This window comes from Protopterus annectens, chromosome 5.part0 (assembly GCF_019279795.1).
Source record: "Protopterus annectens isolate FY-2018-M chromosome 5.part0, PAN1.0, whole genome shotgun sequence".
Classification (NCBI taxonomy): Eukaryota; Metazoa; Chordata; order Ceratodontiformes; family Protopteridae; genus Protopterus; species Protopterus annectens.
Genome location: NC_056735.1, coordinates 489509259 through 489525406, shown reverse-complemented (window position 1 = coordinate 489525406; position 16148 = coordinate 489509259). Strand labels below are relative to the sequence as shown.

The 16148-nt window shown below is 38.9% G+C and overlaps 1 protein-coding gene across 6 annotated transcripts in view; it reads right to left on the bottom strand.

The window, feature by feature from the left end:
- The window catches only part of SYTL5 (synaptotagmin like 5), a 2413062-nt gene that overhangs the window by 2078810 nt on the left and 318104 nt on the right, over positions 1-16148 (bottom strand). For 4 of the 6 annotated variants that reach the window (XM_044072411.1, XM_044072417.1, XM_044072414.1 and 1 more), the window contains exon 2: positions 1795-1863. The exons of the other annotated variants lie outside the window; for them this stretch is intronic. The gene's annotated coding sequence lies outside the window, so the exon portion shown is untranslated. The remainder of the gene's footprint in view (positions 1-1794; positions 1864-16148) is intronic. 6 annotated transcript variants of the gene reach the window in all.

Below are 16148 nucleotides of genomic sequence, written 5' to 3'. Positions count from 1 at the left end.
CAGTGTTAAGTTGCCAGCCCAGTGCCCAACCTTCCACAGAAGGCACACACACACATGCACTCACACCTAGGGCCAATTTAGAGTGTCCAATCCACCTGCCGCGTGTCTTTGGGATGTGGGAGGAAACCGGAGCACCTGGAAGAAACCCACACGACCACAGGGAGGACATGCAGACTCTGCACAGAAGGCACCCCAGCTGAGGATCGAACCGGAGAACCTCTTGCTGTGAGGCAACAATGCTAACCACTGCACCACCGTGGCTGCCCTAAGAGAAAGTAATTCCATTAACAACTGCATTTAGTTATACTTCTCAATACACTACTGTTCAATACTCTATAGTTCTGCCCTCCCTTAACATCTGCCTGGGCCATGCAGCTACAACAGCACATACAAAGCTGTACATATGTGCACTTGGGAGTATTATGAGGCAAGGTATGACAGCTCTACGTACATAAGTATATGGGACTCATACCTGTCATATTTACTGGTACAAGTAACAATGTATTCCCTGTCATGCTGTTCTGTAAGTGTTCTTTTGGCATACTTGTACTGTGATGTTATCTGGGTGCAGCTTTCTTGGCAACAAGGGAAACTATCTGTGACAGCGTGACACTTTAGAGGCTTGTATTGGCCAGACTGCATAGTTTAGATAGCTAGCCTGCTTCTATTTCTTGGACTGGGGCTGCTCAACAGGACATTTGTGCACATTTCGTACATATACCCATCATACTGCTTCTGCAAATATTCCTTAACCTGTGGGGAAAATATTTGTTAACAACAGATTAGAGTTTCTACCAATATGCAAGTTTATGGCTGTAGAACTAGAAAGACATGTTAGTAGCAGTCCCTGGATTTGAACCATGGTGTGTGTGTGCAAAAGGGAACTACAGACCTCATTCTTATCAGACCAAGCTACTGGGGAAGTGATGTCTGTCACTAGAGTTATTTCTGTCTAGTACATACTTTTCTGCACACTCTACTTTTTATCAAACTTTTTTATTTGATTTCCATAATATCTACAACAAAAATCAGAACAAAAAACTGTTGATGTTACTGTTTACACAATATGAGCAGATTATTAAAACTAGACATGTGGACATTTTAAAAAAACATACTTCAATTTAGAATCAAGTCAACACACTCTACTTTTACAGTCTACACCTCTTAGTGTCTCACACCTCCCTGTACATTCAGAACTACATACAGCTGAAATGCAAAGGTTAACACATGGCAATGCTGGCAGGAACACAGTACAAGACATTACTGAAGAAAACATTTACTTTTGCATTTTGCCAGTTATTTCAGATGCACATTGTGAACTAAGCAGACGAACAGTGCTGCATCACTTTACTTCAGTTACTGCATGCAGCAGCAGCTACAGAACTGTACTTTTCAGATACAAGACAAATGAAAGACAACAGTTTGTGGTAGTCAGCTTTATTATTTTTGACATAACACTTTCTATAACTCAGAAATCCACAGTTAATATTACTGCATGATCTGCACAGGAGGACTACTTCTCATTTGTAACTGTTACACTAGCCTTGACAGCAGTTTCTTAGCAGGTTCTTTCAGACAGCCTAATACATATCCTACTCTTCCTGTCCTCATTTGTACCTTGTTTACTACAAAACCTCTGTATTACACAGCAGCTGGCACTACTGAGTTCAAAAACTGGAAGCCTGACACATGCATTTATTCAGTACAGCTAGAGCACAATTATATATACAGACAGTACTACCTTTACTATTTCTGATTTATTACAGCAGATATTACGAATATTTCTGTACTCACCAAACTCTCAGTGCAGTCGGACCAAGTGCTGTGCATGGGCATCAATGTTCGCAGCCCTCTCATCGGCAGCTGTATGGGGAAAGAACACACATTAAGCACACCTGTACAGTAACATATACAATTTTTAAATAATTATTTACAAATACACAGACTGGATACTTACAAACTCCTGGGACGTCATCTGCTAGTGCATCTTGGATCCCCTGGGCCAAGAGCTCACCCCTCCTATGCTTTAGGTCATCATAGTGATGGTGCACCTACTGATCAGTTCAGGGAGTGCAAGTGGCACTACTGAGATCGTGTGCCAGACAGTCCCAGTCCTCTACTTTGTACTAGGAGCCCTGGTACTGGACCTACAGTAGTCTAGCTTCATGGACTTTGATAAGGAGTCCAACCATGACCCTGGACTCCTGGATGCCCCAACGTTGTATCCGAAAGCGAACACCCTCTCCTACTCCTGACATTGTTGCTGCCCTGATCAGACTCGAAGAGATATGGCCGTATTCCCTCCTGTGCGGTTTAAATAAGGCCATTTTCCCACACTTTTCTGCGATTGTACAATTTTCAAATATATTAAGCTATGCTTAGCTCCATGCAAATCCACTTAGCAAGGCTTAAACCAGCTAACCAAAGGTTGCAGTTGCTAAGGATTACTTATATTTTCATGCTTAAACAATCCTTAGCAGAGCTGCAACAGGCTTAGCTGACCACAAACAATTACTAAAAAAAAAAAAAAAAATTTTTTACATTCCATATGGCATTTTCCCAGCCCAACACTCCCACACATGAGGCATATGACTTACAAATATCATTCCAATTCATAAAAAATAATTTACAACTCCTTCCACAAATACAATTCAGTGGCCAGAGCTGGGATTCAAACCATGCATGCCTTGGATGCTATACTGGAGTTCTAACCACTACACTACATCAACAAGGGTTTTCCCATTCACCATTCTATTTGACTCTCAAACAGCATTTAAGCTGGGCTGAGCAAAGCGCCGCATAGTGCAAACCCGCTGCGCTCTGCTTAAACTTTTTATTTTATTGTAAAAAAATATAAAAAGAAATATTAAATTATTACATATATTTATCAGCAGTTTGCAGGCATGAGAGGCAGGGATCTGGCCATTCCAGGAACAGTCATGTACTGTGCGGGCTACTTCTTAGGGATTGTGTGCTTTTTTTTTTCTTATTTCAGTGTTCATGGACACTGACCCGCTCAGGTTTACATTTCAGTGTCCGTGGACACTGAAATAATGCATAATATTAGAGCCAGGCTCTAATATTATGCTACTTCCTTGTTTGAAAGTGCCGTATGGCACTTTCTGAGCGCAGGGGGCATGTTTATGTGTCCATGCAGGGCTTATACATGCCCCCTGCACTCGTACACAGATTGTGTAGGTGTAGGAATACAGCAGCACTCTCATTAATATGTAGGATGCACTGCTGCTGTATTCCTACACAAAACAGTCCATGCAATAACAGACTATTCTTGCATGAACTGTTAATGAATCCAGGGGGATTGTTATTCTCTACCCTACCGACAAACCAATATTTTCTATATCCTGTAGCATGATTATCCAGCAGATAAAGACAAGAAAAGATTGAGTACATATAACACAAATGGTACTAAACTACAGTGATCGGGGTTCTTGTTGAGACTGTGACAACTGTAATTGCAAACTGTGGAACCATAAGTGTGTACAGGAGGTTATACACAGTCTGAATTTGTGGTATTTCGTAGTATCCCCACCTCCACACACGCACATATACTGAAGCACATATCCTGGAATTAACATATATAAGCTGCTGGCATGGGAAGGGGTACAGCCCACCATAATGGGGACTGCAGAGAGTGAAACTCAATGCAAAATTGTTTGAAAGTTGAGAGAAGGAATGTTGTAATTTTTTGTTTTCTATTTGACTTACGACACATTTTTCAAAGTATCAGGACACACATTAGCATGCCTCAAGTATCAGGACACACACCTCTAATATGGATATGCAATGATATAGACTGCCTGATAATTACTACAGTAAGTAATTACTGCTTACTGAATAATACATGCTAATACTGCATTAATGCATACTTACTGCTTTTGGATGCCACACACAGTAATGTACTACATTTACATGGCTCCCTACTGAAATGTCTGTACAGAAATACTGAGTGCTGATAAGCTGAAAAAAATGAAAACATAGCAGAACAGAAAATGTTGAAAACTATTCTTCTCCTTAAAACTTCTTTTTTGGGGGGGCTAGCTGCCCCTGCACCCTCCATGTGTGGGGTGCAAGCTCAACATACCCCTCAAACTTATATATACCAACTCCAAGATTGCCATACCTCAGACAAAAGGGAATATTCTGAAAAATGGCATCTCAGACATTGTAGATGTAAGTCCATTTTTTTCGGCAAATCAGTTTCTGGATTTTGGGATTCAGTCTAGCGGGGCCTTCCATTTCAAATGGATACCCATTTACATACATACTGCTCAGTAAGTACTACATAGCATAATATATTGCATGGATATATACTGCTTGTGGACGCCACACAGAATAATGTACTACATTGCTACATACTGCTTGGTGAATAACAGAGTAATATACTACAGTGATGTACACTGCTTAATGAATAAACACAATGTGTAATATAACCCACACTGAAGTATATTGCTTAGTCAGTACCCCACAAAGTAAAACTCCACTGATAAGTGCGCTTAAAGAATACCATTAAGGATAATATACTATGCTATGCTGACTTACACTGCTTAATGAATATCATGCCAAATAGTAATAGTGAAAATTAAAGTATTGCTATTTCTACCTAACTCTATATATATAGACACACACACATGCACATATATCTATCTATATCTATATCTAGTATATATATATATATATATATATATATATATATATATATATATATATATATATATATATAAATATATTTATCTTCTATATATGTAAACATATGTATGAGTCTATGACAGACACTACAAGTATCAAAAGTATCAAAACTTTGAGCTCCTGTCATGCACATAAAACAATTCAATTCAAAGACTCCAATACATGCTACTTCATATCACAAAGATTGGGGAAAAAGCAAAATCGATTTTTTGCTGGGGACAAGCCCCCGCCTGCATCCCCCTCACCCACTGCTAATGATATATAAATGTGTATATGTATATGTATATATATATATATATATATATATATATATATATATATATATATATATATATATATATATATATATATATATATATATATATATATATATATATATATATAGAGAGAGAGAGCGAGAGAGAGAGAGCAACTCCAAGATTGCAATACAGTAGGGAAAAGCAAATTCACTGATCCTCACTGTACTGCAATCTTGTAATGAAAAAAGACAATATATGTGATGGGATAATTTTCAATCAGCTGTGCCAGCTTTTTTCCGTATGAAATGTGGCCATCTCAATGTCTTGTAGTGACAACTCTCTCTCTCTCTCTGTATATATATATATATATATATATATATATATATATATATATATATATATATATATATATATATATATATAAATATGTAGATATGTACACACACACACAAAGACACATACACACAGACACACATAGTGCAGAATGTCAAACCCATTTCTAATGCCCAGTTTCTTAGAGCTATAAAACAAACATTTTGCAGGGCTTTACAGCATAAAGATAAGGCAATGAAAGTGACACACACATACTATAAATGTGCATCAGCAACACAAATTTAGAGAAGAAGTATTTATCAATGCAGCATGTTGTTTGGATTTGAGGTGATCTGCAACAACAGTACTCAAAGATGTATGGTCAATAAAATCAAAGTGTGAAGCAGTTAGTAGAGTTTAAGAGAATAACCAGTGGTATGTGGATGACCAAGTTTGCAGATGACAGCAAGCTGGGCACTGTCCTAAATTTTTTTTAATTTCCACACCTTTGAGTGCTGGCTTTTGTTTTTCATTGCAGTCCTGCTTTGTGGCCTTGCACTTGCCGTACTTGCAGGGGTTGGTATGCTGTAGACTTCATAAATTCCCCTAGTGATGTGAACATCCTCTAAGGGGGCCTTAACCAAACTAATGACTGGTGCCAGAAGCATGTCTTCAAACTGAATGCCCTTTGGGGAAAGTGGTGTCCTCACTAATTATCACATTAATAACAATGTACTAAGCATGCAATCAGTCGTGGGGGGGCTTGGGCACCCAGGTTGATAGCAACCTGACTTTTGACCACCATGTTGCCTGCGTTGTGTGGAAGGCTTTCTACATGGCCACCTCATAAATAAGGGTATTTCATCCAGGAACAAGGAGGTCATAACATCCCTGTACTCCTTCCTTATCAGACCCATTATTGAGAACAATGCCCCCTTCAGCATGTACCTTGCCAAGCACATGTAGCTGTTGGAGAGACCACAGAGGTTCCTGACCAGGAAAATCCAGGGTCTTAAACACTTATCCAACACAGATAGGCTAAAAGCACTGTCCCTCTACTCAGTCTTGTACCGACTGCTCAGAGGTGGCCTGTGTCTGGCATACAAGGCCATCTCAGACTCAGTTTTGATGGAGTTGTTGTATATCTGTAAGTCAAACTTCAGTCACGCAACCCACACGCAAGGCCTCAACCTGGTCTGTGACATTAATAGAACTTGTTGGTGGGATAGATTTGAGTCCCAATGACGCCTCCATCTGTGCAAATAGACTTCCTCTCCATGTGAAGCAGAGTACCTCACTAGCCCTCTTTAAGAGGAACCTGGACACTGGATAGGAAACAGAAAATATACCCTTGGGATCCTATCTGTGTCCCTACTGGACAGGGAAAACAGGTGCTGACTTTGTGGGAACATGGGTGAAATTCTTGGCTAGGCTTATAAGGGCCTCTGGGCCAATAGCCTAGTATCATCCTATGAACCTATGAACCTATAATCATTCAGACCATTAATCTTATTATGTTGTAAAATGTGTGTGTGTGGTGGGTAAAATATTTTTCTTCACATTCCTGCTAATGCATAGTATTACATGTATACTTGGCATTTCTTATAGATAATAAAAGCTTCTCCTAAATGGCCATTGGCTTTATTATTTAGGCCTCAGTTTATTGTGGTGCTAGCATGCTACCTTAAGTTCCTTAGTCACTACTTTTACCTGTACTATACTTCACACCTCACTTTCCTATTCTCATCTTAATGATTGGTATTATTTAAAACAATATTTTAATAGTTATAGTTTTCCTTTATATGCTACATTTTATTTAATTTGCATATATTTTGCATCCATTAGTGGTCAACCCAGATACCAAAGTGTTGTATACATGAATAAATAAATAATCAGATGAGTCTGTGTTTTTGATACATAATTTCTAGTTGGGCTTCTGCTGTTTCGAATGGGGACCAGGAAAGAAAAGCTCCATTTAAATAAATGCAATAAAGTAAGTAGGGATTTAATTAATGAATCTAATATATAGCAGTGACTGTAAGACTAATAAAAAATATCCAAAAGACATGGTCACAAGTGTCAGTATAGAAAATGAATAAAATTGTATCATGTAAGTTCATTACAACAATAATGCTACTATACAATGTGTAAAGGTGCTTGACTATAGAGAAATGCAGTAAGAAAAAAGATGAAGCTGATGACTCTGCAGTGAATACCTCAACAACTTTCATACAAGAATGTCAAACCATCACTCAGAACTTCTATAAACTAGAACAATGGCTTGTTGAACCTCAGTTACACTTAAACGCAAACAAGACCATCTTGTTTATCCCTCATGAAAATCAAAAATCATCTACAGAAGTTAACATAAACTCCCTAAGGAGCACACCCATAGAAAATGTACATCATACAAAACTGCTTGATGTAATTATAGAACAACACTTAAAATCTCATCAACACATTGACTACATCATAGCAAAAAACAGTATCAGGCTGGATAAGTTATTTAAAGTAAAACTATATCTTTCGGAACCTCAGCTCTCCACACTCTTATTCTCAACTCCACTATATGTGTCTGCCATTTTAAAACAACCCAAAATACAACTAAACAAAGAAAATGGACATATAAAAGTAACCAGATTTAATGTAGACATTACTAGTAGAATATTTCATTGCACAGCACTAAATGAAACAAATTGGTTAAAATTACAAAAAAAACTTAAATCTTGCTCAGTTAAAAATGATATGAAATAACAGTCACAAACTACACAAATGTCCCATAAATTTCTACTTTACATAAATATACACCCTTGAAAATCCACTTTGATGATCTCAGAATCAAATCCAGCTATGAACCCCAAAATAAAACAACATAATCATTATGGTGAGACATTATACCTAGTAGCTGTTTCAAAATAATGGAACTCAATCCCAACACAGATATGCACAGAGATTAACATTAAGACATAAACCAATAAATTAAAAAATGTATACTAAATGTAACTGATAGTGTGAAATATTAGCAAAATAACGTTATAATTTCAAGATACATGACAAACAAGGAAATGCGCTCATGACAAAATTCTTCTGTCCTTCTCTACTTCACCCTAACTCCGAACTTCTTTTAATGCAGATTCCATCCTTAACATGTGATGCTTACATTCTTAGTCTACCATAACCTCTTCAGTCACATGTTTACTAAATGTTCACATAACCATATACTGTACAAAGTACCCCCATCAGCATTCAAAATGCCCTTGTAGCTATATGAGATTAGTTTTTTGACTTTCTCGAATCTCTTCTACGTTCTCTGACTCAACAACTAGCCAATGCAAATACATAGGATCACAGGAAGTTACTAGGCTAATGGCCCTAGGACCCTTACAAGCCTAGGGAAGGTCTTACCTTTATTTTCATGATCAGCATCTACTTTCCCTGTTCAAGAGGGACACGGGTGCAACCCCCAGAGTGAATTTACAGTCACCCATCCAATTGTCCAGATTGTGTTTATAGAGGGCCAATGACATGTTCTGTTTGACATGAAGTGGGAGTCTGTTCCAAGGTGTTGTAACCTCTGGGAGACAAATCTGTCCCTCCAGCAGGATTTGTTAATGTCACATATGCTGCGGTAGCATTGTCCCCTCACAGTAAGATGCTGTCCGGTTCGATTCTCAGCTAGAGCGTCTTCTGCGTGGAGTCATGCGTGAATGGGCGTACCTTCGTTGAAGGTTGTGCATCAGGCCTGGCAAGCCGGTACGTAAAAATCAACTGCCAATCATTAGCGGACCGGAGTTCCGCTGTGGCGACCCCTAACCAGGAAAAGCTGAAAGACACAAACAAACATATCAGGTTAAGGTCTTTAGGGTGAGTAACCCATGTACCATTTGACTTTCGGATATGAAGTATTTCCAATAATGCAGGATCAGAGATTGCCTCATATAAGACAGAGATCACATCTGAGTAGTCTGTACAAAACAGAATAAAGTGACAATGATTTCCAATGATCCCCATAGGACAGATGGTGAAGACCTTGAATTTTTGTGATGAACCTTTGTGGTTTCTCCAATTGCTGCAGGTGTTTAGAAAGGTATATAACAAAAGGGGCATTGTACTCAGTTATTGGCCTGAGGAGGGAAGAGTACAGGGAGGTTATAACTTCCTTTTTTCTGGAGACAATGCCCTTATTTATGAAATGAGCAGTATAGAATTGATGTGGTAGTTAGCAAGAACATTGCTTTTACCAAAAGGAATGATAATGCATTTTTTGCATTGAGTTTAAGGCCATGACTTTGGCACAGATCATTTGTTTGTGTAAGACCCTCTTGTAGGATGTAGACATCACTTGGAGATTCTATGACTGCTCCCAGTTTGTAGTCATCAGCAAACTTTGTTAGTCACAGACCTTTAGTTTTTACTTGCACTTCAGAGAAATACATTCCAAACAGTAGATGTCCCAGAACTGATCTCTGTGGAACACCACTGGTTACAGGTATGCTCTTGGAGACTGTTTCCCCTATTTTGACTATACGAGTACTATCAGTGATAAAATTAGTGACCCATTTAAAGATATAAGGGTCGATGCCTAGTTGGGCGAGTTTATCAATGATGCCTGAGTGGGGGATAGTGTTAAATGTCTTGACTAAGTCCAGGTAGGCTGTATCCACAGATTTCCCCTCTACCAGGGCCTTGGTGACTGTCTCGAAGAAGTCCACCAGGCTTAACAGTCATGGTCTCCCTTTGACAAACCCAAACTGAGCAGGGTCAAGTGTTTGGAGATTACCTAGATCTTTGTTGATAAAGTCAATTATGATTGACTCCATGGCCTTGCAGATAAGGCTAGTCAGGCTAATAGATCTATAGTTCCTGGTGTCAGTGGAAGTATCACCTTTTGTGCAAGGGAATAACAGTGGCTGTTTTCCATTTAACTGGTATGAAGCCAATGCTTAGATTACGATTAAAAAGAGTACCCAATGGTGTTGTAATTCATGTTGGAGCCCATGCAGGATGCAGCCTGGGATGTTATCAGGAACCATACATGCTGTGTTTTTTGTCTTAAAGAGGGCATTTATGACCTGTTCTTTAGAAATACAAGGTAGGGAACAGGTGGTAGGGATGTCATGGGGTACATGTGGTGGGAACAGGGGGTGAAGTTTTCACAGAACCTGTCGGCCAACAGGTTAGCTATGTCCACAGGCTCAGTATATGTGGTAACATTAACTACCAGGTCTGCACAAATCTGGGCCTTTCCTTTTAGGTTATGGATGTAACCATAGAATGTCTTGTGGTTGTCCTTTGTTGAGGAAGCTAATTTAGACTCATAGTTTGCTTTCAATGACTTCACAAGAAGTCTTATTTGCTTGTTTAAGCCAAGGAGGGACTGTTTCCAGTTTAGGGCTTGCTCCTTCTTACTCTTAGACAGCAATTTCTCCCTCTTACTGTAAAGCCTGTTAATGGCAGTTATCCATCAGGCAGGTTTGCTCTTCTTTGAGAAGCTTGTTTTGGTCCTATCAGGTACTCCAGAGTCAATGCAGTTATATAAGGCATCGATGTAGAGCTCAGCATAGTTGTCAGTTCCATCTGAGGAAGAAGCTGCAGTGAAGCTATTTATACCATCCTGTAAGATGTTATAATCTGCTTTGGAGAAGTTTTTTAGTTTAGTTGCTACTAGGGGGGTTAGGTGTGATATTTACTTTGAATGATTTCTCGTCAGATCTCACCAGGGAGGACCTCACAGTGGGGTGCTACAGTGGTCCCCTATATTTGTGAGCACCAGATCCAGGATGTTGGCACCCCTTGTGGGGTTGTCAACCAGCTGGTCCAGGGCATTGGAGTTAATGAAGTCGAGGAACCTTTGGGGAGGTGAGTTTGAGCATAAGTAATTGACCCAGACAATGGATAAGTAGTTAAAGTCACCCAAAACCATGGTGTTTGAATGCATCTTGATAGACTCAAGTAGATCCAAACAGGCAGAGTGGGTGTCCTGATTCATGGAGGAGGCATTGTAGCTGGCAATGACTTTAACAGGTATCCTACCAACAGTTAACTGCACCTGAAATGTCTCCAGGGAGTTATACTGTCTAACCAGTCTGGTGGTGCATTTATCTTTAATGAATACTGATACACCACCTCCTTTAGTTTTCAAACCTTCAGTTTTGAGGTCTGAACATGTGGAAGGAGGTGTAACCCGGTATGGCTGGAGTGCTGTCCACAGCCTTGAACCAGGTCTTTGTGACTGCAACAATGTCTGCATCTTCCAAGGTGAGGACAGCTTCCAGTGAGTGTAGTTTCATGTTGAGACTCCTAGCATTTAGCAGCATAACCTTGAGGTTGTTTTTAGATGGAGTTTTTATGTTGGGAATTTTGTTATTGAGACACTGCCTAAAAAGGCATTGTGGGGGTGGCAAGAGCCTTAGCCAGTAGCCAAAATCCCAGAGGTGACAGATGAAGACCATCTATGACAAAGCATCGAGGTCTGTCAGTCATGTTGTCCCAGGCTGGCAGATAGTGGATTCCTTTAGAATGACTTCATGAGAGGAAACAACATTCATATATGTCAAAGTAAACCAAATCTGATGATTCATATTTAATGTACAGATATAGCTAATATGAATATAATATATCAGTCTTTATTTTTGTCCCCCTTCTCCCAGTGCTTCATTCCTTCCAGTCCTACCCGAATGTCTCCATCCATGCTGGGACTTCTAGTTCTTTTTTCCATCCCTAGACTAACTCTGATTCCAGGCTATGGTTGGAATGGGACTTACGGGTGTCCTGGGATTCTTCCTGGAAGCTACTTTCAAAAAGGAAGGGAATTTTTTTTATGTATGACCCACCCTCCTTCTCTATGCTCATCACATAATGCCATCAGAGGACTACTCCCCTCTATGGATCACACTTCCTCTTATGAAGCACAGACATTAATACATCTCTCCCTGCCAGTCCCTCAGATATCTGAACAGCTAATTGAATCCAGGTTGCATGGTCTGCAGTTAGGGTTTTATTCCTTTATGTAACAGCTCTGGCTATATTTCCCTATATTATTTGTTATTGTAATGTATCAAATTGTTATATTTGTAAAATATATCACTGTTCTATTGTACTGTAAAACGTAAATGTTATTATCTTTGTAAAGTAATCATTATGTACTCATATTGGAAATAATCTGGTAGGGCCACTGCTGACAAAGGGCTTTAAGTCAAATTAGATCATTCCAGAAAATAAATGCACATAAATAAACGCATACGTACTGTACATAAACAGATAAATACATAAATGGACAGTGTGACATGGAGATAGTTACATATCAGAAAAGGTTGTAGAAGGTCAGTACATTATAGATTATTTGTTGGTAAGGACTCATCAGACATGAAAGAAGATGAAATAATAGAAGTATAGCAGCATAGTAGAATAGTACATTAAATTTGACATATTTACAGTATTTATAAGATAATTTCATTTGAAAATAAAAGAGAAATATCTGAGATAAGAGGAAGGCATGCACTGAATAGGGAAGTAACAGATAATTAGAATGGAATGGAGTGATACAAACTGAGAGGCATGTAATAATGTGAAAAGAAAGGAGACTAGTATGAGTTAGAGGCTCTGTAAATATTCTGAGGAGGCCATCAGTTTTGTGAGACCAACCCTTGGCCACTCCAGGTTCCTTCTGAAATTTTAAGGAACATAACTGTGATTCTCATAGCAGAGGAGCTGCAAATGTGAACACAAGGGGAAATGTACCAAGTCAGAGGATGTAGTATCACCGAGTACACCCCCTTCTCCAAGGTGAAATGGCCTCAAAGTTAGTAAATATGAGCAGTTAAAAGAAGTAACAGAGGATTTCGATATTCACTACGTTTTCTTTTCTTTAACCTGCTGTTTCAGTATTGAAGTGTTGTTCACAGTATGAGCGCTCATATTTCTGAAAGAGAGGCTTTGTCCATTATTAAATGCAAATACCCCATACGTCACATATTACACAGCATGTAGAAAATAACTACTCAGCAAGAACTGCCACTGAAAGATAAAAACTTTTTTGTAGTCTGGAGTTGTAGTAAACCTGACATAGGATTAGTAGTTAGTGTTTTAACAGGAATCATGTTGATCAGCCAAAAGAACTTTCATCAAGTAACAAGCCATGAAACTAACTCCTTGAAAGGTACTTTCAGTCAACCTCAAGCTATCTTATAAGTTCACAGGTAAGTACTAGGCATACCTTTCAAATTTACCTCATTACAAGAAACGTTCCTCATTTTGGGTCTTAAAAAGTCCATGTTCCTCAAAAGTTCCACATTGAAAGGATCTGTCACACATTAGGCATTTTTTAACAGATATCCATGGTAAATAGCAATGAACAATATTAATTCATCATAAGGACTTCTTATGAGTATAAAGTAGCACATTGCAACCATTCAATAATCTTCCTAGTTGAAGTTGTTAGTATGCTGTTTGACGATGGTCCACATTTTGCCCATTTGTTCCACATTTTGAGAAGCTGTGTTCCTCATTTAGGAGATGGAAGGTTGAGAGCTATGATACTAGGCTAGCTGCCCTTGATGGCCCAAGCCATTTTAAGCCTAGCCAATTTCCCTTTCTGTGCTAGAACTAACCTGTCCCATTTGGTTAGAGATTAGCTTTACCCATCCTGTGGTCAATAATTATATATTACCTGTAATGATAATAACTGGGATCATACCATATATAATTTGAGGGGACCCATATATGGGATAAAGCATTTAGGAGCTAACATTGACCATTAGTAGTACAGGGGATAGTCCTGGGGTAACTTTTCTGTTTCTCATGCATAGAGCCAAGCTGTGCTAGAATATGGACAGGAATGAATTTTGTTTTATGCGGACGGGGAGTCTGTTCTGGAGCAACAACATCATTTGAGAGATGTAGTTGTCTCTCCAAACCATTCTTCTGATATTACATGATAACTTTAGATCCCTAGACTGAGTATTTCTGATGCCATTTTACTTGCTGATGTGCAGTAAAACCATCACTATTGGGTTGGAGGATGCCTTGTATGCCAGACACAAGTCACCACTTGGTAGTCTGTAAGATACTGACAGAGCTTTGAGTTACTCTATGTTGGAGATCTTGTTTAAGCCTTATATCCTTTTAGTATGGTATTTCTGTAATCATTCCAAATGTTGCATGTGTCTGGATATATACATGCCAAAGGGGGCATTATATTCAATGACTGTCCTAATGAGGATTGAGTAAAGGGGATGAGGACATCCTTAGATCTAGATGAAATCACTTTGTTTATAAGCTGAGCAACATAGAAAGACTTTCTTACCATAATGGACACATGAGGGCCAAAAGTTATGTCACTGTCCACATAAGTTCCCAAGTCCTGAACAAATGGGTCAACTCTCAGGGGCATATTGTTAATGTGGTAGACCCAAGGGGTAGATGACTTCCCTAAGGATACACTATTGCAGTTTTGGCATTTAGTTTCAGCACATGATTTTGGCATCAGTTATTTATTTCGGACAAACCTTTCTACAGGATGGTTAAGTCATCTGGGGATTCAATAACTGCTCCTAGCTTGTAGTCATCTGCAAATGTAGTCAGCTGTTGCTCTTTGGTATTTGTTTTTATTTCAGAAAAATAGATGACAAGCAGCAGATGTTCCACAACAGAACCCTGGGGGACTACACTGCTGACTGGTCTCTTTGTGGAGGTAACTTCCACTATTTTGATTTTCTGCATGCTACCTGTGAGACAGTTAGCAATCCAGTGGATGATATAGGGGGTTTATTCCTGGTTTATTAACTTTTCTGCTAAGCCTGAGTGGACAACTGTGTCAAAAGCTTTGGCCAAGTTAATTTATGCAGTGGGTACCATTTTGCCTTCATCCATTCCTTTGGTAACCTTTTCAAAAAAAATCCATGAGGATGAATAAGCATGATTTGCCCTTCACAAATCCAAACTGAGACAGGTCCTGTGTTTGGAGGTCCCCCCATGCCCTGGTTGATTAGTTCCATGATAATTATTTCCATGGCTTTGCATATGAGTCTGGTCAGAATTATGGTCTTTAATTGCCTGGGCCTGTGGAAGGTCCTCTATTATGCAGTTGAGAGACTGTAGCTGTTCTCCATTCATAAGGTACAAACCTGTATGGAGGCAGAGATTAAATACTGTTGTTAGAGGTATGGCTAAATTGTGCAACTTGGTATTTAAGATGCATCCAGGGATACGGTCAGGTATTTTTAGTTTTTGATACCATCTTTAAGACTTGGTCTTATGTGATAGATTGAGGCAAGTCAGCTTCAGGTATATATTTAGGGACAGATGGAGGTGAGAGAGGGGAAAGGTTACAGCTAAATTTATCAGCCAGTAGGTTTGTTATATCTTCAGCCTCAGGGCATTGCTGTATTGTCCTTTCGAGTTTATGAACATAACTAAAAAATGCTTTGTGATTGCGTTTGCCCTTGGTAGCTATGTCAGCTTCATACTTCACTTTGGTGGATTTTATTAAGCTCCTGAGTTGTTTGTTTATTTCAGTTACAAACCTCTAACATTCTAGGAATTGTTCTTATTACATTTGGGAAAAATTATTTTCATTTTATTGTAAAGCTTGTTGATATTATGGTTTCATCATGCAGAATCTTTTAATGGGGCAAGCACCTTCACAACCAGCATGTAGGAGAATCCCCCTGCACCCACCATACTTGTGTGTGTGTGTGTGTGTGTGTGTGTGTGTGTGTGTGTGTGTATGTATATTTATATATATATATTGATATATAGATATATATATATATATATATATATATATAGAGAGAGAGAGAGATCGATAGATATATACCATCTGCACATGTGTAAAACAACAGGGTGAACTCCAGTGACAGTAAAAGTGGCTATCAGTCAGTTTACCTAATG